This window comes from Podarcis bocagei, assembly GCF_964188305.1.
Source record: "Podarcis bocagei genome assembly, chromosome: 3".
Lineage (NCBI taxonomy): Eukaryota > Metazoa > Chordata > Lepidosauria > Squamata > Lacertidae > Podarcis > Podarcis bocagei.
This window is the reverse complement of record NC_138127.1, coordinates 108,376,574-108,402,614: the sequence shown is the minus strand read 5'-3', so window position 1 is coordinate 108,402,614 and position 26,041 is coordinate 108,376,574. Positions and strand designations below refer to the sequence as shown.

Sequence of the window (26,041 nt, the reverse complement as noted above, 5' to 3'; positions counted from 1 at the left end):
AGTTTGCTCCTTCTTGCCTCCCTCTCCCTTCTCTCTCTCTCTCTCTCTCTCTCTCTCTCTCTCTCTCTCTCGTATTCAGTAGTGCTGCGTAGTTTCTGGAGAATGGTGTTAAGTGCAAACTTGCCCATTTCAGCAGTGACCTTGAAAATCAGCGTATAAAAGTTCAAATTGGTCATACTTGGCACGGATACTCTCTGCACATTGCTTGCAGAAGTAGGCACACGGTGGGGGTTTTTGGGGGGGCGTGGGGGAGACCCTTAAGGGGGAAAGCAAGTCAGAGGGGGAAAGAGTTCTTGGAAGGGGGGGAGCCCTGCTGAGCCTGCTAATCATTGACAAGCACTAAAAGCAGAAGAAAAAAGTTAATTATTTCAGATTGTTTTCTCCTAATACGCTGCGGCACAATAGCAAGGAAGTTTTTCCTCTGGTGGAAATTAATTTGCTGCTGTCGTATCAGCAAGTTCTAAACAATTGCTGAGTGAGGAATGTTGGACTCCGTGATCTGGCTTGAGACTCCAGAAATGTCGAAGGCACATTTTAAAAGCACGCAGTAAAAAAAAGGCAGGGGGAGTGGTCTTACTGTTTTTGATCACTTCAGTGGATTATCAGCACTGTGCTTTGTGGCTGAGGACTTAGAAGCACCGTGAGCAAGTCTGCCCGTAACAGCCAAAACGTACCGCTTGCGTTATGCTAACGTGTCTCTGACAGAGTTCCACGTGCTGGGGAAGCAGAATTGGCACAAATAGCTGTATGTAACAGTTGCTACACAGCATGCAGTGGAAGTGCACGGCTGGATATAGCTGCACCAAAGCAATGATTTGTTCCAGACTTGGAACCATGAGTGCCTGCAGTCTGATAAGATGCATTAATATGTGTGCGCCATATTGTGTAGCGGTTTAGCTTGTGTGCGGTTTTGCATTAGGCTTGCGCCCTTTTGATACACAATGCAGACCTTCACAGATGTGCCTAGATGGCTGGTGGTTTGCATGGTTTCCTGCTGGCAATCGTGTGGCATTGAGGTGGTGCATGGCGTCCAGTGGCGCTGAAACCTTTTGCTCCTGTTTAGCTCTCCATTTCCACCCTTCATTTTTAACTTTTGTGCAAAAAGCTCCTGTACCGCACTTTACAAACCTTCCTGTGCCTGGCCTGGAGACGAGACTCAAGAGCTCTTTTCCCTGACCGCTGTATTGCTGCTGCTCTTTCCCTGTGAGAACTCCCTTTTTTTTAAAAAAAAAAAAAAAAGTGCATTTGTGCCATTGGACCCATTCCAGAAAAGGTAATTTTTGAGCAGAAGTTAAGTCCAGCTGCTTTTATTATCCCTGTCTTAAGGTTCTCCTACTCCCAGCATGGACACACAGCACTACGTCTATTAAGTTTTGTCTAGATGCATGGTTATGATGCATAGATCACTGTTAGTTTGGAGACAGAAAATTCAAGACGTTCTGCAGGTGTGGGAGGCAGAGGCTTGCGTGTACGAGGAAACGCACAAAGATTTGTACTGGAGCCAGAATGGACAAAATGAGAATGACTTTGGACCTATGGAACTGCCTTGTAACGAGTCAGATCCTTGGTTCTCCTAACCCAGTACATTCTCTCATCTGGCAGCAGCTTTCCAATAGCCTTTTCTAAATGGAGGCCAGGGGTTGACTCCTAGGCACGTTCAGATGACTTGCGCTGGGTTGTGGGCTCCCCCCGAAAAGTCATCCTATTAAGTTACCCCACCCTGAGTGAGAAGATTGGTCATTGGACATTAAATGTGGCACCAGTGGCAACGAACACCCTGAATTGTGGGTGGGGAACCTGCAGTCTTCCAAATGTTGTTGGACTCCAGCCTGGCAAATGGTCAGGGATGGTGGGAATTGTATTCTGGCAATGCCTGGAAGGCCAGAGGCTTCCTACCCCTGCCCCAAATCCATCTCTCCATTCTCCTGCTCTGCTTCCTCTTAGTTGCGGAGGTTAGTATTGTGAGGTTTGAAAGCAAGAGGTTCTTCGTTATGGTGCTGCCTCTTTCAAAGTGTTTAACCAAAGAGGGATTTTGTTTGTTTCATTATTATCCCTTCTTTTCTCCAGCATGGAAATTAAGGCAGTGTAGGTCTGTTTCCAGGCAATCTGCTTGGCTTCGTTGTTGCCTTATTCATTACGCAGTCCAGTCAAAACAGTCGTCTTAAGGAAGGCCTTTTTGAATGTCTGAGTCCTTTGTTTTCTGCGGCAGCCCCTGCTGTTTTTCCTTTATCATCTTGGTTTGCTTAAGGAACTGTTTCTTTATCTTATAAATTGCATGTTTCTGGGGTTATTTAATAGACAGGAGCCTAACACATTTTATAAATAAATAAATGAAAGCGAGGCTACAATAAAGCTTGCATTGAAAGCAGAGAACCTTTCTCAGAGTGGGGGAGATGTACCTGTATGTTGCCAACACACATATGTTCCAGCTCTTCTTCAAGTCCTCAACCGACTACGTATCCAGCAGTAACTACCCTGGAGTGAAAGCACGCATCTATACTACCAAAGTAGGGACGCAGGTGGCGCTGTGGGTTAAACCACAGAGCCTAGGACTTGCCGATCAGAAGGTCGGTGGTTCGAATCCCCGCAACGGGGTGAGCTCCCGTTGTTCGGTCCCAGCTCCTGCCCACCTAGCAGTTTGAAAGCACGTCAGAGTGCAAGTAGATAAATAGGTACCGCTCCGGCGGGAAGGTAAACAGTGTTTCTGTGCGCTGCTCTGGTTCGCCAGAAGTGGCTTAGTCATGCTTGCCACATGACCCGGAAGCTGTACGCCGGCTCCCTCGGCCAATAAAGCGAGATGAGCGCCGCAACCCCAGAGTCAGTCACGACTGGGCCTAATGGTCAGTGGTCCCTTTACCTATACTACCAAAGTAAAATAGCTTTTATGTTTTCATTCCTCTTAAACAGGAAGCCTGGGAACAGAGATTTGGTGAAAATGTTATGAATTTTGCATTCTTTGCAGCCTCACAAAACTGCAACTACTAGTGTGCATTAAGAGAATCATGGTATCTTACACCTGTTTCAAACCAGTTGAAGTTGTGTAGACAAGCAGCACAATTGACTCTCTGTGGCTAATACCCAGTGTGAAAGTGCTTCTGAAGTAGGTATTGGGGGTGGGGGGGGGGAGATGTTAATAATATATAGTTCAGGCTTTGCATTTAAGTTCTTTGTTTAATTTCCTTTTTGCACTATAAATTTCAGTACTTTGGACTCCTGTGTGTGGACTCTCTTTTTCTCCCATCTTGCCACAGCGAGCCATTTGTTCCTGCAAAAATGAGGCCATGCTTTCTTGGCCTGTGATGTTTATGAACTGCTGTGCGTGCCTGTTCAATTGCTTTTTAAAAAACTGGCCGAGATGCCAGTGATACCTTGGAAATCCTCTCAGGTTGGTCTGATCTAGCCTCAGTTTGGAAACTGCCTTGAGAGTTCTCCCTTTTCTGGACCATCTTAATGGTTTCCAGAAACAGTGTGAAATGAAAGCTAGGATCAGTGTTTCCTGCTCTCTGCTCCTCAGTTTTTAAAGTTGTGCTTCACATTCTGTCCTGTGAGCATATTTTGTGCTAAATCCATTTGACTTCCCTTATTTTTCCAGCAATGACATTAGAACCCAAAGGTTGTCCAAAGGGCACAGGATGATGCAATCACCAGTTCTCCTTTCTTCCTTTGCAGAAAGGAGTCGCTTTCCAGCATTATGATGATCTCAGGAGTGTGGTGCTTGGAGAGCTCCCCCGCTTCTCTTAGCAGTAACACATTGATAATGTTTTCTGTGACTTGTCATGAATAAGCTTGATGGATTCCTAATATGCTAACTTTCAGTTCCCATAAGTATAATAGCAACTTCAAGCTGCATATGGAGAAGGATAAAGTGAATTGCTAGCTGTGTGATTGGCCTATTTTGTTTGTTAAGTGTAGCCCTTCTCCCATAAGGATCCTTCTATTGACCCTGGGGCTTCGTTAGCAGAGTGCTTGGTCTCACATAGTCCCACTGTGTGTCACTTCCTAGACCAGGAATGTGAAAAACCTGATATTTTATTTCCATGGAATTTTCTGCGCCACCTCTTAACTCCAACAGCCTCAGAGATATATGGAATGTCCATGGAGTTTCTTAGCTGTCCTTCCCTTTGTGTCCTTATTCTCCCCATCACCACCACTGAAAAAACCCTCCACTGTTGCACAGATTGTTGCACATTATAGCCACAAGCTAGTGCACATGGGTGCACATTTTACATTGACAAATGAGTGCCACGGTTTCCGTTTTGATGACTTGCCTTTCATGCATAAGCACACGTGCAGTTGGGTCTGTGTAGAAGAGAATAACAAAGTTGAATTAGCAGGCCAAGCACTTGTTTGTAGACCAGGGGATAGGAAGCATGTGGCCCTCCAGATCTTGCTGGACTACAATTCCCATCATCCCTGACTGGCTGGGGCTGTTGGGAGTTGGAGTCCCACAATATCTGGAGGGTCACAGGTTCTCCAACCCTGACAAGAATAGGGTCTGGGAGTGATTGCTTTGCTTGCTTAGGCTGGATGTTAGACTTTGCCCACTGTCAGAGCTGCTTGAAGATCCTAGCTCACAGAGGATCACGCTAGCCAGCGATCATTAAGTAAAAGTCTTTATTGAATTACAGTTTCCATTCTCACGCTGCTGCGCGCAAACTCTACGTCTAGTAGCTAGATCGGCGAAGCTCCGTCTGAGTCTCCGCCCCGTGTGCACCAACTTAATATCCTAGCCTTGCTCCACCTTTTCCGCCTGACTGTCCTCCTCTGGGTCCCTCTACCCCCCGGGGCTTCTTCCTTCCGGGATTCTTCTGACGCTGACCCGGACCCTCCTGCCTCCTTGCGCCGGGCTTTAGGACCTGGTTCCCTTTCGGGGCTGCTTACTGCGCCGCCTTCCTCTGCATTTGAACTTGGCGCGCGCGCCCAACCTTCCACTTTCCTCTTAACCGTTTCTTCGCTCCCCGATGGAGGCGTGGCCACTCCTGACTCATGCCCTCCCTCCTGTGGTGAGCTGCCAGCGTTTCCCCCCTGGCTCCCTTCCTCTTCCCTGCTTCCTGGCGGTGACGCTGGTCCCGATTTCCAGCTGCTCCCCCCTGAGTCCCCTCTGGCTCTATCTTCCTGGGGTGCCCCCCTAGACTCCCCCCTTGCCCTGGCCACTGGTGCTCCTTTCTGTGAATCCTCTGATTCACTGGAAAGACTGGGAGATCTCGGGTCGTCGTCATCACTCATCTTTTCTTCTGCCTCCTCCCCTTCGCTCTCTGTCTCCTCCCTTGCCCGTGCCTCTGCTCCTAAACCCCTGACATCCATCCCCCCCTCGAAGCCCCCCAGTCCCCCCTCCCCTCCTTCCGGTGCTGGAGCTGGGGGCTGCTGTTGCAAAGGGACGAACGTCGGATATCGGTTGCTTCCCGTGGCGGGCCTCCATCTGAACTCTTCCGGGTCTTCCTCCCTGCTCTCGTCGACGCCGGTCACCTCCGCTTCCATCTCTGTGCCGCCGTGCTCGAAACCAGGGTCGTCCCCGAAAATGTCCATGTCCGTCTCTCCCTCACTTCCTCCTGGCGGCGTTGCTCGTCCTGAGCAGTCCAGCCACTTTCTGCGGAACTGCTCCTCTGGCCTATCGTCCCACCAATACGAAGGTTCTGAGACAGATCCCGAGGGTGACCCCTCCGGGGAACGGACGTCCCGTGTTGGTTCCTCGTCCGAGTCGAACCCCCGGAACGTGCTGGCCGAAAGCGTGGGCGTGAAAAGCCAGTCGTCGAAAAAGTCTGCTGGCATAGGTCTATGTGGGAAGAGGGCATGAAACTCGTCTTTGAGCAGAGGTTCGTCTAAGGCGTAGCCCGGCACCCAGCTGTTCGCACTGGCCGGGGTGCCCTCCTTGGCGAGAAAGTATTCTACCCCCTCTTCCCCCCATCTGGAGTCCAAAATCTCCGTGACTTCGTTGATGCGCTCCTTCTGTGCCGCTCCCGCGTGCCCTGTTCTGTCTCTGGCCGGACTCGGCGCCGTTCCGGGTTCCTGGAACCTGTGCGGTGCCTTGTAGGGAGTGAGCACCGATCTGTGGAATACAGGATGCATTCTGGAACCCTCCGGAAGTGCCAGTCTGAAAGCTACCGGGTTGACCTGCTCTTCGACTTGGTAGGGCCCCAGTTGTTTATGCCCTAGTTTCTTCTTGGCCAACGACCTGGCCGGCACTGCGTGGGCCGCTAACCAAACCCAGTCTCCCACGTGGAGCTCTTCTCCAACCCTTCTGTGCTTGTCTGCTTGTACCTTGTATGCGTGCTTGGCCAGCTCCAGGTGGCGCCTCAGCTGATCGTGGACTTCCTGCAGCTCCGACGCGAACGCATCTGCTGTCTGCGGCTCCCCCTCCCCCATTCTTTCCAGTCCCGGGAAGGTTCTGGGGTGCCTCCCGTTGTTGGCGAAGAACGGCGTGACCCCCGTGGATACGTGCTTCGTGTTGTTGTAGGCGAACTCTGCAAGCGGCAGGTAATCCACCCACGTCGCAGGCTGTTGATTTGCATAACATCTCAGGTACTGCTGCATGATGGCATTGACCCGCTCCGCTTGCCCGTTGGTCTGCGGGTGTCTCGCCGACGCCAGGTTGATCTTGACGTTCAGGAAGCCCATCAGCTTCTGCCAGAAGTTCGAGATGAACTGCCGCCCGCGGTCGGACAGAATAGACCGTGGCAGACCGTGAACCTTGAACACGTGGTCTATGAACAGTTTGGCGGTTTGCTCCGCCGTGGCCACCTTAGCACACGGAATGAAATGCGCCATCTTGGAAAACAGGTCCACCACCACCAGCACTGCCGTCTTGCCCCTTGAGCTGGGCAGATCCGTGACAAAGTCCAGGGCCACCCTTTCCCAAGGTTCGACCGGAGTTTGCAGCGGTTCCAACAGTCCGGCCGGCGGTTTGTGCACTGGTTTGGCCCTCTGGCAGGTGTCACACCTCGCCACGTAGTCTGCGACCTCCCCTCTCATTCCAGGCCACCAGAAATCCCTGGCTACTAATTCCACCGTCTTCTCCTTGCCAAAGTGCCCGGCCGTGGGCGCGTCGTGCAGCTGCTGCAGCACCTTGGCTCGAAGTTCGTCTCCCGGCACGTAGATGGCCCCTTTACGGATGAGCAATCCATCTCTTAGCTGGAAACCGTCGGCCGCTGCCTTGCCCCTTTGCACCTCTGCCATCTTTGCTTGTGCGAAGGAGTCCCCCTGCAACGCTCGCCGCACCGCCTCTAGGTCCACGGTCGCCGCGGCGCACGCCCACACTGTCGGTGCGAAGATGTGCATGGCGGCCGCTGGTGTTGCGTCCTCCAGATACTGTGGCTTACGGGAGAGAGCGTCTGCCATGATGTTGGTGTCCCCCGGGACATACTCTATTCGGAAGTAGAAGTTCGCAAAGAACTCAGCCCAACGTATCTGCCTCTGGTTCAGGAACTGTGCCGTGCGCCAGTGCTCTAGATTCTTGTGGTCCGTGCAAACCTGCACCGTGTGCTTGGCGCCGATCAGAAAGTGCCTCCACGCCTTGAACGCTGCATGAATGGCCAGCAACTCCCTGTCCCATATGGTGTAGTTCTGCTCGGACTTGCTGAGCTTCCTGGAGTAAAACGCTCCCGGTCGCCACACCCCCTGCTGGTCCTTTTGCAGCAGGACCGCCCCCACGGCTCTGTCCGAAGCGTCTGTCTCCACCCTCATCGGCTTGCTGGGGTTGACATGAAGCAGCTGCTCTTCCGACGCGAAGAGACGCTTGAGTGCCTGAAAGGACTGCTCCGCCTGCTCTGTCCAAATGAACTTCTTTTTCTTGGAGCTAAGCGTGTCAGTGATGGCCGCCGTCTGCATCGCGAAGCCCTTGATAAACTTGCGATAGAAGTTCGCAAAGCCGACAAACCGTTGGACCTCCTTCCGGTTGCGCGGGCTCTTCCAATCCAACACCGCTCGAACCTTGGCGCTGTCCATGGCGAGCCCCTTGTCAGACAGCTTGTAGCCCAGAAAATCCACCTCCGTCACGTCAAATTGGCACTTCTCCAGCTTGGCGTAGAGCCTATGTTGCTTTAGCCTGCTCAGCACTTCCTTGACGTGCTTGTCATGCTCCTGCTGCGACTCCGAAAAGATCAGGATGTCATCTAAGAAACAGACGCACGTCTTGTAGAGAAGTCCCGCCAACACGTGATGCATAAATGCTTGAAAAACGTGGGAGCCATTTTGCAATCCAAAAGGCATAACTCTATATTCGTAGGTCCCCAGGGGCGTGAACATGGCTGTCTTCCACTCATCACCCTCCCGCATGCGAATGAGGTTGTACGCCCCCCGCAGGTCCAACTTGGTGAACACTCTGCCCTTCCGTACCTTCGCGAGGAGGTCGTCAATTCGGGGCATGGGGAAGTCCGATGGCCTAGTCACACTGTTCAAAATCCTGTAATCCACTACGAGTCTCTTTTGGGGCGTGTCCCGCTTCTTAACAAAGAATACGGGACTGCCCCCCACTGCCTTGGACTCCCGGATGAAGCCGCGCTGCAAATTATGATCAATGAACTCCTTGAGTTCTTGCAGTTCGTCCTCTGACATGGAATACAGTTTCCCTTTAGGCAGCGCCGCCCCCGGCAGCAGGTCAATTTTGCAGTCATATGGTCTGTGAGGGGGTAGCCTGTCTGCCTCCTTCTCGCAGAAAACTTCCAAAAATTCAGCGTACTTGTGGGGAATCGCTTGCAGCGTGCCTAGCAGCAGCTGTGACTCCTCTTCCTCTCCTTCCTGCCTGGGCACGATGCAGTGTTCAGCACAAAAGGAAGAGCCGAAGGTCAGCTGCCTCTGGTACCAAGCCATCGTTGGGCTGTGCTTGTCCAGCCAACTCATGCCCAATACAACGGGCGTGTCAGATAGTTGAGTGACGTTGAAGCTGATGATTTCTCTGTGATTCCCAAGTCGCATCACCATTGGTGGCGTCTGCTTCACCACTTGCCCCCCGAGCAGCTCCCTGCCATCCACCGTGACAACCTGCAGGGGCAGTGTGGCTGGCAGCAACTGCACAGCGTGCCTGTCGACAAAGTCCTGCCCTATAAAGTCCGCATTGCTGCCTGAGTCGATGGTGATTGGCACGTCTATGGTGATTCCATTGGGCAGCTGGAGAGATGCTGTGAGCCGCACTACTGGTTTGGGCGGGAGGGGGTTCACGGGCTGCAAAATTTCTGGGGACTGCGTCACTAACACGTCTGGCTGGGCCCCAGTGCCTCTTCCTCCAGCCAGACTGCGTCGTTTCCCTGCTGTGGTCCTCCTTGCTGCGTTGCTGCAGTCACCATTGCTGAGGCTGCAGTGAGCTTGTGGGGCCTCTGGGGACACTCTTTTGCCATATGCCCTGGTTCCTCACAGACGTAACACTTCCTGTTCCCTCTAGGAGGCTTCGCTTTCACAGCTGCCAGGGCTAGGGCTCTGGTTGCTGACTGAGCCCTTGCACCTCCAACCTCCATAGGTTCGGCTCCTCCTCCTGGCGGAGGCGTGGATTGCGCCCGCGCTGCTTCTCTGGGAAGGAAGGAGGGGCCCCCGGCTGGTTCGCGCCCTCCACGCCCTTCGTCCCTGCTCCACGGACGTCCTTCCAGCCTCACCCCCACTGCCAGTGCCCTCTGAACGACCTCCTGGGTGGTTCGGGGTCTCTCCCCCCTCGCGATCTCATCTTTAATCGAGTTGTGCAGCCCCTCCCAAAAGAGGTCTCTTACAGGAGCCGAATCTCTGTCCCATTCCAGGGCACTGACCAAGGCGAAAAAGCGGGCATGATACTGCCTGACGCTGGCCCTCCCTTGTCTCAGCCCATGCACCTCCTTCCGTGCAAGATCCACGTCAATACTTGATAAAAAGCACCCATCCATCGCTTTAATAAAGGCATCCGCATTCTGGAGCGCCGGATCCTTATCTCTCCATAAATTGCGTAGCCATGCTTTCGCATCCCCATGCAGATGGGACATGATGAACCCCACTCTCTCTTGTTCATCTCTAAAGTCTTTATGCAGCAGTTGCAGTGCGCACAGTACGTCGGCTCTAAAGTTGGGATACTGTTGCAGGTTCCCATCGAAGTGAGAGACTAGCCCGCCTGCCCGTCTCGCCAACCCAATTCCCTCCTGCCGGGGTGTCTGCTTTGTCAGCACGTCTAACCTGACCTGGAGATCCCTGCAGGCGGCAGCTGCCTCCTCCTCTCTCTTCCTGGATGCGAGAACCTCGGCGTTCAGTTGTGCCACTGCTTTTCTGAGGTCCTCTATCTGCTGCTCAGCCGTCATGTCGTCTGCCGTTCGTGAGCTCGCTAGTAGGCACCTGTTTCTCTCCCCTCCTCGAGGCTGTAGATGCCCACAATGAGGAGACGGAGCTTACTGTCAGAGCTGCTTGAAGATCCTAGCTCACAGAGGATCACGCTAGCCAGCGATCATTAAGTAAAAGTCTTTATTGAATTACAGTTTCCATTCTCACGCTGCTGCGCGCAAACTCTACGTCTAGTAGCTAGATCGGCGAAGCTCCGTCTGAGTCTCCGCCCCGTGTGCACCAACTTAATATCCTAGCCTTGCTCCACCTTTTCCGCCTGACTGTCCTCCTCTGGGTCCCTCTACCCCCCGGGGCTTCTTCCTTCCGGGATTCTTCTGACGCTGACCCGGACCCTCCTGCCTCCTTGCGCCGGGCTTTAGGACCTGGTTCCCTTTCGGGGCTGCTTACTGCGCCGCCTTCCTCTGCATTTGAACTTGGCGCGCGCGCCCAACCTTCCACTTTCCTCTTAACCGTTTCTTCGCTCCCCGATGGAGGCGTGGCCACTCCTGACTCATGCCCTCCCTCCTGTGGTGAGCTGCCAGCGTTTCCCCCCTGGCTCCCTTCCTCTTCCCTGCTTCCTGGCGGTGACGCTGGTCCCGATTTCCAGCTGCTCCCCCCTGAGTCCCCTCTGGCTCTATCTTCCTGGGGTGCCCCCCTAGACTCCCCCCTTGCCCTGGCCACTGGTGCTCCTTTCTGTGAATCCTCTGATTCACTGGAAAGACTGGGAGATCTCGGGTCGTCGTCATCACTCATCTTTTCTTCTGCCTCCTCCCCTTCGCTCTCTGTCTCCTCCCTTGCCCGTGCCTCTGCTCCTAAACCCCTGACACCCACATACACCCCAATCCAGTTCTGCTTGTGTGTGGCTAGTTGTGGAAGCAAATGCACATCCCATTAAGAGTAATGCAGTGCTGAGGACATTTGGTCTCAGATGTTCCTTCATAAAGCATTCAGCCCGTGATACCCCCCAACAGCTTCAGTATTCGGATGCCAATTAATTCTCCTCCCGAAAGGAAAATAAATTGGATAATCAGAGCGCAGGAAGACTTCAGAAAACTGTCTGCATCGGTGCATCAAGAAAATGTGCATTAGAAATTGAACTGGTTGGATTGCTGCAGGATCTCTATCTTGGGCTTTCTCCCCAGGTATCCAGGCAGCAAGAAAGCCCATACCTTTCTCCCCCTTGTCATTTTGGAAGAGCAGAGAGCTACTTAGCCAGCAAGTCTGTCAGCTAAGAAATTGATTGGAAAATATTGTAGGCCAAGAACCTGCTTTGAATTAAATATGTGGGCTCCTCTATGAAACGAGGGGCATTGAATGCGGTGTGCTGTTGTGAGTTTGGTCAACACCCCTTACTTAGTATTAGTGGAAATATTGCATTAAAACATGTCACCTAACTCACTTAAGTTGAAATAATTGGTATAGCAGAGTATCTTAAGAATCTGAGCTGTGGATCATGACACACCCTTGGTTCAAACCTTGCTTTTGCCATGAGCTCACTCAGTGCCCTTGGAAAAGCCTCAGTTTGCCTTCAAGCCACCTACGATATGGGGGCAATTATACCAGTCCTACTTCCATGGACACTGTAAGCAGTGCTTTCTTTTCTAGAGAAATAGGTGCCAGTGCTCACCATGAAGCTGTTACAGTAAGTGTTACACTTTTTAACCACAAAAAAGAGGTGTCGGTATTGCGTACCCCTTAAGTACCTCCTGAAAAGAAAAGCACAGATTGTAAGGATTATTGAGATAATGTGTGTATCTCAGGAGGACTCTAAAAGTGCTCTTATAAATGCTTAGTATTTTTAATATGGTTGCTCTTTACAGTGAGGCACACTGTGGCTTCTTTTTGGTTATGTATTACAGGCACCTCTCTGTTGGACTTTCTTCGCCAACCGAGCTTGTGCAGCGACTGGGGCGATGGGATAAAAACTTGCCCGCAATATCTCTGCTTACTTTATTTTTAAATAATCATCAAACAGCTGCAATTCTACACCAGCCAGCAGAATACCAAGCAGTTGATCAGCTTAAATACAGTTTTCAAAATAATCAATTACCCTATCACATCGCTGCATTCGGTGCAGCAGGTAAACTCCCCCTGCTATTTAGTTACCGTATTTTTCGCTCTATAGGACGCACTTTTTCCCCTTCAAAAATGAAGGGGAAATGTGTGTGCGTCCTATGGAGCGAAGACACCATAGCCCCGCGACCCTCTCCCAGCTGGAGAAGTGATGCGTGGCTATGGCAGGAACCTCTACAGCCCCGTGTCACCTCTCCAGCCGGGAGAGCGCGCGCGGGGCTAAAGAAGCACCCCGCGACCCTCTCCTGGCTGGGGAGGTGACGCGCGGCTATAGAGGCTCCTGCCATAGCTGCGTGTCACCTCTCCAGCTGGGAGAGGGTCGCGGGAGGCTGCTTTAGCCTCTCCGCTGCGCCTTTCCGCTGCTCCCTGACCTGCTCTTTGGGGCTGGTGGTGGGCTTCCCCCCCCCCCGCCAGCCCCAAAGAACAGGTCGAAAGGAACCTGAAGCCTGGAGAGCGAGAGGGGTCGGTGTGCACCGACCCCTCTCGCTCTCCAGGCTTCCAAGGTAGCCGCCTGAACGCACCTTAAACGGCACCTTGTTTTAGAGCGGGAAAACAAGAGGGGGAAAGTTCTCCCCCTCTCTGTGCAGCGCCTCCTGCCGCTTCACTGAAGGGGCGCTGGGCAGAGAGGGGGAGAATTTTTTTTTCTTGTTCTCCCCCCTCTAAAACAAAGTGCGTCCTATTGTCCGGTGCGTCCTATGGTGCGAAAAATACGGTAAATTGTTAAGATACTACAGGTGTGTTGAATTGTTAAGAGCTCACAGATGTGCTGCCATGCAGGTTATAATTACAAACACACACCTCTGAGTAGCACCACTGACCACATCAATATTAAGAAAACCCAACACTCTCCAGTTGCAGGATCTGTACCTTTAATGCCATTGGCCCAGGCCTGTGGAATACTCTGCCAGTAGATGCCTTCTGTGCCAACTTTTAAAAGCCTGCTGAAAACTTTTCTATTCTGTCAGGCCTATGCAGGCAATTACGAACCTATCTCCCACAATGGGTTACTGATCTTTGTTTTTAGCTTTCTCTGCTTTCATTGTATGGCTTCGTCTTATTTTTGTGTTGTAAACTGTGTTGATATACAGTGGTACCTTGGTTCTTAAACTTAATCTGTTCCGGAAGTCCATTCCAAAACCAAAGCGTTTCAGAACCAAGGCACGCTTTCCCATAGAAAGTAATGCAAAATGGATTAATCTGTTCCAGACTTTTAAAAAACAACCCCTAAAACAGCAATTTAACATGAATTTTACTATCTAACGAGACCATTTGATCCATAAAATGAAAGCAATAAACAATGTACTGCAGTCAGTAGCTGAACTGGGTTCCACACAGTCACAGAAACAAAACAAAACCAAAAAAAGCCACAAAACGCAAAATAAATAGCAAAAACAGACAGACCACAGCGTAACACTCAAAACGGAAGTGTGACACTCAAATTGGAAGTTCTGAAACCAGAATACAAACTTCTGGGTTTGCAGTGTTTGGGGTCTAAGTTGTTTGAGTACCAAGGCGTTTGAGAACCAAGATACCACTGTATTTTTGTGATATAGCGGTATATAAATATTTTTATGAATGAATGTGATGCCTGCCTGTGGGGACAGGAGGCAGGGAGACAATACCAAACACCCAGAACCAAGTGGTCTTTGATATTGCAACTTCACCCTAAGAACCCAAGGAAGGGACACTGTCATGTGTTGCCTCTTGAGAGTATTGCATTCTAACTACAGTGGCACCTTGGTTTGCGAACAGTCTGGTTTGCATACGTTTTGGATTACAAACACGTCAAACCCGGAAGTGCGTGTCCCGGTTTATGAACTTTTTTTGGGTTACAACCCCTTTTATTTTCATTTTTTTGATTACGAACAAATTTTTTTTGGAGGCCCCGTTGGCAAAAGTGTACCTTGGGTTACAACCTGTTTTGGTTTACAAACAGACCTCCAGAACAGATTATGGTTGTAAACATACAATAAAGATATTATTATTATTATTATTATTATTATTATTATTATTATTATTATTATTAAACCAAGGTACCGCTGTAATGAGGAAACCAGACAAGAGTGCTGGTCCTGGACTTTGCAGTCCAGCACTGAAAATCAATAAGGATGGAAAACAAAAATCATTACATGCTCAGCCACTTGTCTTTCCCAGTCCAGGTGTTGAGGCCCTTTCAGTTGGAGTTGTCAGGATCAAACCCCGGTCCATGGCCATGAAAAGCAGCTCCTCTATTGTTGAGCCATTGGCCTGTCGCTAAGTGTCAACCGACAATAGTAGTGCAAAGACTGGGGGGGATTTGTGGTGATTTTTATTCCCAAAGAACACTCCCTGCTGCCTTGGGAACTCTTTGGAGTTGAAGAGTGAGGAATAGGTGCAGGTATAAATAAATCAATGACCTACTTTGGAGGGTGGAATAATTAGATAAGAGAATAGATTCAGGTAGGTAGCCATGTTGGTCTGACACAGTCAAAATAAATAAATAAATTGTCCAGTAGCACCTTAGAAACCAACTAAGTATGTTCTGGGTATAAGCATGCACACGAAAGCTTATACCCAGAACATACTTAGCTGGTCTCTAAAGTGCTCCTGGACAATTTTTATTTATTTATTTAGATAAGAGAATGTTACTTGCTTGGAGCCTTTGAAATAAGGCACTCACAATGTGAGGTAGGACTTACCATATCTTGAAGTAGGTGGAGTATTGCATACAACCATATAAAGAGCACAGTTCCCATAAGACCCTGAAGTCCAAAGTCTAAAATTAGCAAAATGCACCGTTCATTATATATGAACGAAGATCAATTCAGAAAGGTTGTCTGTGGCATAAGTGTCCATGCCGCCATCAGAACCAAAAAAGTGTCACGGTCCGGTCTACGGGCGATCGAAGCCCTGGCTAAGGATGTTGGGACCGGGGGCAAGATGGCGGGGTGGGAGCAGGAAACGAGAAGCCAGGGGTCCGAGGGTCGGGAAGCAAGGAGTCATGAAGTCAAAGGTCCAAAGGTCGAGAAGCCAAGGAGTCATGAAGTCGAGGGTCGAGGAGCAAGGAGTCAAGAAGCCGAGGTCCAAGGATCAGGAAGTAATAAGCCAAACGCAGCAAGGCAGGAAACGTGTTGCTGTGGCAAAGAACCGAAGGGAAATGCTGACCTTATATCCCTTCCCGGCTCTTGCCACCAGGTGCAGTGAGTTACCAAGCGGCCTCACCTGTGCGGCCATGCCTTGCCTCTTCAGAACAAACTTAGGGAGGCCCCAGTCCTGCGAAGCCCTACTGGTCACAGGGCCTGGCTCCTGCATGCACTCCTGACATGAAGAGCCTGCTGAATCAGGCCAACGACCCATCCAATCCAGCGTCCTGTTCTCGCAGTGGCCAACTAGATGCTGGTGGAAAACCAGCAAGAAAGACCTGAGCCCAAGAGCATCTCTTTCCCGTCCTGTGGTCTCCATTAACGGGGGTTCAGGAGCATCGCTGCCTACAGTTGTGGAGTCAGAGCGCAGTTCTCATGTCTAGTAGCCCTCGATAGCCCTCTCTTCCGTGAAACCCAACTCCATGCAATGGGAATCTGCAGACTGACCAGACCAATTGAGATAGTATGGGTTAAGTGTGTATACCAGTGATGTCCAACCGGTCGACTGTGATCGACAGGTAGATCACCTGGAGATCGCAGTTGATCGTGGTCGATCGCTGGACGCTGTTAGACCACTGATTGTCTCTGCCCACGGCCCCCTCGCTCTGTCCCTCTGTCGTGTCAACAACTGGCCTCCCCCCAAAAAACCCCCACACATGCTCCTCCTCCCTCCAATGACAATGAGTAGATCACTGCCAGTTTTTTTTAAATACTGGTAGTAGATCACAGTCTCTTGGGAGTTGGACGTGCCTGGTGTATACCATCGCATTCAGTGTAGTTGCCCATAATGTTTGAAGCAGGCCCGAGCCGATAGGTTGTTATAGTTGTGAAGAGCTTGGCTTCCGACTTGATGTGGTCTCCTTCCAGATCCAGTTTTGAGTCTTTTCAAATGCAAACAAGGAGAATATACAGAATGTCCTTTTGACAAGTGTTCCCCCCAGGTAGTTCAGTTATCCAGGTAACTGTCAGATATGTTTGCACTCCTTCCTCTTGTGTTGAGATTTGTCTGGGCTGCTCTTGTTAGCTAAAGTCAGAGGATATCTTCTATAATGCAGAAAAGAAAATAACAATTTTTTGGGGGGTGAGGGTATATTGGGAATTCCAAATAAAACCCACATGATCTATTTGTTAAAAAATTATTGGGCTGTATTCCATGTTGGTCCTGCTCAGAGTAGGCTCATTGAAAATTATTATTTATTATATTTGTATACTGCCCTTCATCTGAATAGTGGGCACGACTCATTTAGCTACATTAATTTCAACGTGTCCACTGTGTAGGGAAGTTTTTACTGTTCGATGTTTTACTGTATTTTAATTTGTTGGAAGCTGCCCAGAGTGGCTGGGGAAGCCACCCAGTCAGATGGGTGGCATATAAATAATAAATTGATTATTATTATTGTTGTTGTTGTTGTTGTTGTTGTTATTACTCTGAGAGTAACTTGGTTGGATACAACTCATTGGAATTTTGCAGAATATATTGGCTGAAATCTATAGACATAGAATAAGTTAGGATGAAAGGAGTAGCATTCTTTCCTGCTGGGCTCCCTATCTTGATATTTGGCTTCTCTCGCTTGTTTTAATTTGCTGCTGGGCTGTGATAAGGAGTGCAGAATACCATATGAATAAGCAAACTCCCAAGAGTTTACTGTCCAGCAGAGCCTGCGCCCATAAAGCCTGCAAGTAGCTAATTACCTTTTGGAGGAGGGGAAATGACACTCTCTTGAAAAATTATTGACATAATGCTACACTTCAAAGTGAAAACCCCTTATTTTTGCAACTGTCTTTATGTCTGTGTAACCCCTGCTAAATGAGTGTGAATTGCTGTTACGCAGTGTTGCAATGCTGTATTATACTGCATCAAAGTACTTGACTGCTATCAGCGTGTGTGGGTAGAGTAGACAATCAGCCATTAATTGTTTTGCTCATCAAATACTCAACTTGCCTGTCGGAGATGTCAGCCTTTGACAAGTCAACCGGATCAATCACATGGCGCGTATTATTCTTCATTGTACGGGTGCCTCACTCTGAGATCAGCAGAGCTTGATTTGGTTGCCAAGATGTATCACTGAAACATGTGTGAAGGAATAGCAGGACACAGTTCCTCTGAGCACGTGCCAAATTCCATTCCTTTGTCGTTGAGCAACCGCAGCTAGATGTGGGATATGGCACTTAGGGGAGGCCCCCCCCCCCCGGAAAGGAACCATTGCAGAAATTGTTCTTCCCTCCCTCCTCCTCCTCCTCCTTCGGCAGATTTAATCTTATCAGTGACTAAGTAGACTGAACAAATGGTGGACGAAACCTGCTGAGCTTCATTCCATTCCATTTACAGAAGCTCTTACTTTCCTGAGTGCTTGAGTTTGTCACTAATCGGTAGGCTTCTTTGGAGCCCATTTGCTCTCAAAAGCGAGAGAGATGTATGAAATTGAAATAATTGCAGCAAGTTAAGAACTATCAATTCCACCTCTTGAGACTTTTCTCAGGGCTGCCTAACTGCAGGAACTTGGGGAAGCTCTCACTCAACGCTGCTGAATACAGATAATTTTCTTTGCCCGCCCACCCAAGCTGTCACGGTCCTTGAATGATGGTCTATCACAGCACAGCTTGGGGTTGAAAAAATGGGCTCTGAACACTCTGAAGGGGGCTTTGCGGAGAACCTGATAACCGGTCCTTGAGTTACGGAGCACTTAGCAGGCTTTCCGTCTCTCCCACACACCCCACACATCTTCCCCTGTCCTTTTCATTACTGCTAGATGCAAAAAGTTTTGAAGCCAGACGAAGTGCAAAGCTTATCCCACCTGTTTCCATCTACAGGAGAAGTCTCAATGGGCTAGAATGGAAGTGGCACGGTCTCAGCCCCAGTGAAGAAGTGAAGACCTTGCTTTTGTTGTTGTTGCTCCCAGTCTATTCCACATCTGCATGAACGGGGCTTAGGTTGCATAGACAGCATGAAAGTGTGTGTGTGTGTGTGTAGGGGAGGGGGGGGGGAGAGAGAGAGATAAGGCCAGGGGGCCAGATCCAGCTCAATTGCCTTCTGAATCCAGCCCGCGGACGGTCCAGGAATCAGCGTGTTTTTACATGAGTAGAATGTGCCCTTTTATTTAAAATGCATCTCTGGGTTATTTGTGGGGCATAGGAATTCGTTCATTACCCCTCCCCCCCAAAATATAGTCTGCCCCCCCACAAGGTCTGAGGGACAGTGGACCGGCCCCCTGCTGAAAAAGTTTGCTGACCCCTGAGCTACAACAAAGCCCAGGCAGCCGGAAAGTTGTGCATGGGATGCTACGATGAAGCACTCTTGCACTTCTCAGACACGTTCTCTCTTCAAATTTCTGCCACAGAGACTCCTGAGGTCCTGTAGTTTGCATCTGCTGTGTCCTAAAGGCTTAACAAGAGGCATCAGAGACCCACAACAGATCACCTCTGTATTCTGTGTCTTACAAATAGCTGCCTCTCCCCTCTCCATTTTGGATCAAGCCCATCAACACGTGGGTGGGTGTAACTATCTGGCTTCTCAGAGCCGTCTTTCCTGCAGTTGGTGTTTGCTGCAGCTGCTCCTTCCCCTGGGTGGAATTTTGGGCTCCTTCCTTCATAGTAATGTGAGTCGCTTGCAGCGCTGTGTTTACCTTGCTCTGCACACCTGCTTGTTTCCTTTACAGAGTTGACATCGAACTCCAGATACATAGATGTGGCACATTGGCACCAATGGAAGGAAGCAGAAAGCAACAGAGCACACATGTTTGACAACGATTTCATTTGGGCGGGGAAGAGAGACAGCATTAAGTAGCCCTTGAAGTTCCTATCAGAATTTAATAACTACTCTGATTATGCAACACTAGATCTATAAAGTAGTCCCAAGGGGAAACGTCAGTGCTTGCCAGTGGTTACCATGGTTACATCCAGTTCTTAACAAAGGAGGAACAAGTGTGAATTCAATTGTTCTTATTTCAAATACTGTGCAGCAGCACTTATCCAAATGGCCTGTAGGACCCAAAAACACATTTGGATAATTAGGAGTTCATATAATCAAGGGCTGGAGATCGTTTACATTAGCAGTATGTGGTGGCAATGGTAGCAGCAATGTAATAACCTGGCAGAAAGATGAAATTTAAAATAGCTAAGGCTCTGCTAAGACACAGACACATTTTATTTTATTGAAAATAAAAGAGAGCCAGTGTGGTGTAGTGGTTAAGAGCGGTAGTCACATAATCTGGGTAACCGGGTTCGCGTCTCCGCTCCTCCACATGCAGCTGCTGGGTAACCTTGGGCCAGTCACACTTCTTTGAAGTCTCTCAGCCCCACTCACCTCACAGAGTGTTTGTTGTGGGGGAGGAAGGGAAAGGAGATTGTTAGCCGCTTTGAGACTCCTGAAGGGGAGTGAAAGGCGGGATATCAAATCCAAACTCTTCTTAAAACAATTTTTGTTGCTCAAAATCTCTTAAGAGGTGTAAAGGTAAAGGTACCCCTGACCGTTAGGTCCAGTTGCGGACGACTCTGGGGTTGCGGCACTCATCCCACTCTATAGGCCAAGGGAGCCGGCGTTTGTCCTCAGACAGTTTTCCCGGGTCATGTGGCCAGCATGGCTAAGCCGCTTCTGGCGAACCAGAGCAGCACACGGAAACGCCGTTTACCTTCCCGCTGGAGCGGTACCTATTTATCTACTTGAACTTTGACGTGCTTTCGAACTGCTAGGTTGGCAGGAGCTGGGACCTTAAAGTGGTATACAACAGCTAAAGAAGAAGAAAAAACAAATATCACAAAAATATGCAATAAAACCATCAGAACAGGCTACTAAAAACGGCAGTAAAAACTACAGCGGTACCATAAAGCATTATCACAAAGGAAAAAGGGCATGGTCCAACTTTAATCATCAGGAGGAAGCTGAGAAAAAGGTGTGTGTTCAAATGACACCAGAAACTAGCAGCCTGAATGGTTCTTCCCATTCAGCACTGAGGGAAAACATTCCAGAGAACATGGGCATTGGCAGAAAATGCCCTTTACTGGTCACAGCCATATGATGGTCTATTAACACACATTGCCACTAACAACAACATCCCTGATGATCTCCGCGATCTACCAGGTCTGTACAGGGGCAGACAGTTCTTCAGCTAACCAGGTCCTGTGCTTATATGTAAATAACATATAAGCTATATATAAATAAAAAGACCTTGTACATAATCCCAGTCAGGGGCCCATCTGTACATTTTGTCCTGAAGATAGTTCAGAGGCCTGGGTCCCAGGGCCTGCCTGCTTCAGTTTGCTGTCTCGTGCAGCTGCACCACACAGGCCAAGAAGTGTGTCCCGGGGTTCCTTAAAAGTCTGCAGGCAAACTTTTGCAGCCTCATGAGTCCTGGAGCTCTTGTCTTAGATGCCCTGCTGTTTCATCCCTATGCCCCCCCCCAACATTGCTATTCAAAAGCAACCGCATGGAGTTTTCATGCACTGCCAGTCACACTGCCCTAAATCCACCTCTGTTTGAAGTGCTAGACTTGAGGAAGTTACTGTTGTCAAAAGAGCTCTGTCAGCTATGCTTCCTGGCTGTGGTTCCCAAGCTAAAGTCTTGTCTGTTTGGATTGACAGCTGAAGCTGCTTCTGACTGTTGCAACTGGTTGTGCTGGAGGCAGCTGCTGCTGCTGCAGCTGCAGAAATAGTCATCGCTCTGGTGGCCTCTTAAATCTCAACCATTGTGGTGTTACTGTATCTACCATGGCAGAAAACTTGTGGAAGGTGGCAAGTACTGTACTCCGTTTTCTCAAGGGCTGCCATCTTGAAGTTTCTGGATCTCGTCTTCTGTCTTGCAAGCTTTGAAATGGGATCTGTTGCAGCTTTTTCCAAGGGCATGTACCTTTTCCCTTTCTCTCGCAGAGGCCTGCCCAGTGGGTGAGCAACCGAAAGGATCTGGAATCAGTCAAAACTTAGGGATCCAGCTCTCTCTCTCTGTGTGTGTCCAAGTCCAAATGTGTGACAAGCGGAGGTGGGCTGATATTTATCCCTTGTTTGCATCTTATTTGGACAACTTTTAATGGGCAAAACTGCCTCTAAGAGCTAACAGCAAAGAAAACCGATGGGAAGCAGGAAGAGAAAGCAAAAGAAAGGCAGAGTGAAGAGGATGAGTAAAGAGAAAAAGGCGGATGAGAGAGTCAAATAGGTCAGGAAACTGGTTCTGCTCTTGCCTGGTATTCAGGTAATCTTTCTGAACTTCCCAGGATGTGGCTGTGGAATCTGTCATCAGATCTGAGCTTCCAAACCTCCAGAATTAATTTTAATCCTGTCCGCTTGGGATTTTTGATGTGCTTCATAAACATCCATGCAACTGTTCAGGTTATGCTTGAGATCCAAAAGTTGCGAATCTCTTTGAACTATCTGCATATAATTCGAAATTGCTGGGACAAGGGGAGGAGGATGTATGCAGGTCTATTTTCTTTTGTTAATTGAGGCAAAGGCTCGGAAATCATTAACCTGGAATTGAACCAGTTGACTCAGTTTCAGTGAACTATTCAGCATAAGCTGCAAGAATCTGATGATAATAGATAATAGTTGACATGGTCGCTTTTCATGTGTGTGTATTCTGCCTCCTGATGCTGGCTGGTAATAGCAGATGGGAGGAGACAGGGCCAAAAATGCCCACGGCTGGCGGATAAGGCTTTCAGGAATTCATTTAGAATGGCAAGTATATGTGATTGGCAACAGATGGCACTTGTGGAGAGGTGGGGTGGGCAGCATAAGAAGTAGGGGAAGCAAGTTGAGCCTGAACACATGAGGAGCTCGGATAATTCACTGTTTGGGAGCTTTCTTTTGCATATCCTGTGAACGTGTTTGAGGTCATCAGGATGGCGTCAATCTCATGTAGGAGAGGAGCTAAAGAGAAAGCAGGGCCTTGAAGACAGGCGAGGGCAGCAGAGGATGTTGAAGCCCAGGTTCTAGTTCCATCCTAAGCTAGAACTCTGGCCAGATGTGGTGGTTTCTACTTTCATTGAGCCTCTATTTAGATAAGAAGTAGGTGCTGGCCATACCTTCATTGTCGAAGCTTGTGCAGCCAGTGGAGAAGCTTTACAGGTGAAAACATGTCCCCCCTTATAGCAATGAGTGGTTCCCAAACTTTTGGGGACCACTGCTCCCTTTATTCCATAAACGTACCGTATTTTTCGCACTATAGGACGCACTTTTTCCCCTCCAAAAATGAAGGGGAAATGTGTGTGCGTCCTATGGTGCGAATGCAGGCTTTTGCTGAAGCCTGGAGAGCGAGAGGGGTCCGTGCGCACCGACCCCTCTCGCTCTCCAGGCTTCAGGAAGCTATCCCAAGTCTTGCAAGCCCGGCGGGATGTACCGCGGGCTCGCAAGGCTTGCGGGCAGCAGCCTGCACCCAAAAGCTGGGGACAGCGGGGAGGCGCAGAGCCGCCACCCCGCTATTCCCCGACCTGATCTGGAGGCTGGCGGGGGGAGAAGCAAGCCTGCTTCTCCCCCCCACCAGCCCCACAACCTCCAGATCAGGTCGTGGAAAAGCGGGATGGCGGCGCTCCGCTATCCCGCTTTTCCCCGACCTGATCGGGAGGCTGGCGGGGGGAGAAGCAAGCCTGCTTCTCCCCCCCCCCACATCCCCACAACCTCCAGATCAGGTCGGGGAAAAGCGGGATGGCGGCGCTCCGCTATCCCGCTTTCCCCCGACCTGATCGGGAGGCTGGGGGAGGGAGAAGCAAGCCTGCTTCTCCCCCCCACCAGCCCCACAACCTCCAGATCAGGTCGTGGAAAAGCGGGATGGCGGCGCTCCGCTATCCCGCTTTTCCCCGACCTGATCGGGAGGCTGGGGGAGGGAGAAGCAAGCCTGCTTCTCCCCCCCACCAGCCCCACAACCTCCAGATCAGGTCGTGGAAAAGCGGGATGGCGGCGCTCCGCTATCCCGCTTTTCCCCGACCTGATCGGGAGGCTGGGGGAGGGAGAAGCAAGCCTGCTTCTCCCCCCCCACCATCCCCACAACCTCCCGGCTTCAGGAGAGCCCCACCGCCAGCCCCACAAGCTCGGGGGACAGCGGGAGAGGCGCAGCGCGCCATCCCGCTGTCTCCCGACATGGTTTGGAGGCTGGCGGAAGGCTTCCTCCTCCCCCAGCCCCGCAAGTTCCCAGAGCGATGCCAAAGCATGGCTCTGGGTCCCGTTCTGGGGGTGGGGGAAGCTCGGGCTTCCCCGCCCCAGCCCCGCGCCTGGCGGGGGGGGGGGATAAATTTTTTTTGCCTTTATTTCCCCCCCCCCCAATCTAGGTGCGTCCTATGGACCGGTGCGTCCAATAGTCCGAAAAATACGGTATTCCCAGTGCCCCCACCCTTCCCTATAAAAAGCATTATTCAGAATAGCAGTTTGCATGACCCACTAAGGAAAATAACAACACAATAAAATCCAAAACACTAACAATTAATTGCACATTTATTCAAAATCCAGTTGAAACTATTTAGATTAATTAATTCAACAAAATTGATTAAATTGATTCAGTGATACCAACTTTTCAAAGTCTGATAGTCGTTTACACCTCCAGTGGGTCCCTGCCAGTGCCCCCTTGGTAATCCCTCTGTTCCCCACTTGGGAACCGCTGCATAATAGTACGTGAAGAAGGGGCTGAATACACAATATTTTCTATAGGTTTTATCCCCCTTATAATGAAAATGGATGCAGCTGAAAGCTCCTCCATGGATACATCAGGGTCTCAAAACAACCAGGAGTCTTTTTGAACCTTAATGGGCTAGCAATTGCATGCCTTAATCTCACAGACAGCAGGGGCCATTTCATAGCATGATTTGGTATGCAGGTGGTACTTTGAGTAACTATAGAGCAGGGATAGACAATTCTTTCTGCTGAGGGTAGAGCTAGAGCCAACTTTGGGCAGAGAAGTGTTGTAGATTACCTAGTCTGGAACAAAGACCGCTCTACTTCAGTTTTCACCATGGTTCCACCGGATTACAATTCCCAGTCTTAGCCAGGGTCACACCACACCATGCATTTAAAGTTTATGGCTTCCCCCATAGAATCTTGGAAACTGTAGTTTACCATATTCAGGTAGGTAGCCTTGTTGGTCTGATGCAGTCGAAATAAAAATAATAAAAATTAAACAACTACATTTATCAGGATCCTGTGGAGGAAGCCATGTGTGTTGCTTGTGCTTTGCATATATGGTTTGGATGTGACCCACATTTCCTCAGAAGTAAACCCCACTGGGTTTAATGGGGTTGCTCTCAGAGGAATATACAAGAGGGCCCTTTAATAAACCTGGAGGAGCAAAGGAAGGAATTGTAGTGGGATGGAAGGAGGTGGCAGATTCAGGAAGCATTGAGGGGCACATGCGTTAGGTTGGCCAATGCATGGAAGGGCCTTGTAGGCCATCTTATCCAACCTTCATACAGGAACTCCAGAGTTTGAGCAGCCCCTACAGATGGTTGTCCAGCCCCTCTTTCCAGACCTCCAGAAAGGGCAAGCCCTCTCACATCTAAGTAATTGCTTCCATTGTTGAACTGCTTTTACCATCCAGAGGTTTCTCCTCACGTTTAACCAAAATCCACCATCTTGTAACTTAAGCCCATGAGAGCTAGCCCTGCCCTTTGGAGCAGCAGAAATGGTCTATCCTTGCGGTGTTGAGTCCTGTGCAGTTGCAGAACAAGGGGCGCTCCATCGCTTCAAGTAGATAAAGCCTTGCATCTGTGCTGCAGGAAAGAACTGCTGCTATACAAGGCTGGCTCCATGTTGCTGATCACGACAATATTTATCTGTTCAGTGACCGTAAAAAGGGGTGTTTGGTGACATTTGCTGCTTTTACAAGCTGGGGTACTGGGGAAAAGATGAAATTTAGTGAAGAGATTCACTGTTTAAGCAAGACAGGCCTAACCTTGACTCACCTTTTTGAAAGGGAGTTTCTCTTGCTCGCCATTCAGCTTTCAAACGGTGCCTTCATTTCCCTTAACCTTGCTACCAGCTTGTCTTTTTCCCAGTGTTTTTTTTTTTTAAGGCACCTGATCTAGCCCTCAGGGAAACACATGAGTAAAATAGCTGTGGCTTCGTTTTGGTCCTGTTTGTTGTGAACCAAAGCAATTTAAAGAGGATAGTTCAGTTGGTGTTGAGGCACTTTTATTTGATCTGAGATGCCACCTAGAAAACATAAAGGGCAGAATTGGGATACCATCTGCAAAAGTGTTGTTGGTGCAGTTCTTTGATAGTTCCCTTCTTGGTCAAGCCTTGGGAGTCTGTATGGGGTTTAAAAGAGTGCTGTGCATAATTTAAAATTAATCACCTGGCAAGGATCCTGTAATCACCTGAACCCGTGGCTGCCTTAAACTAGGATTGATTTGGAGACATGAAGTTGCACTGCAGCTTTCATCTTACTGAGCTGTCAGTTCACTTGGCTAGTAATTTCCAAGCCAAAAGAGAACTAATACAATGGAGTGCAACAAAAGGCTACTTCATTAGAGGTTCTTCTTGTTTAGCAACATGCCTAGGGCTCATCTCGAATTCTGCTTTGTGGCAATATGGCCATGGACTGCCCTGGTCACACCATTTAAAAGAAAAAAAAAATTCCACGTATTTTATCCCCGGGATTCAGTTTGCCA

General features: G+C 49.6%; 1 protein-coding gene across 5 annotated transcripts in view; it reads left to right on the top strand.

The window, feature by feature from the left end:
- The window catches only part of NCOA1 (nuclear receptor coactivator 1), a 298,889-nt gene that overhangs the window by 155,158 nt on the left and 117,690 nt on the right, over positions 1-26,041 (top strand). The gene's annotated exons all lie outside the window — the stretch shown is intronic.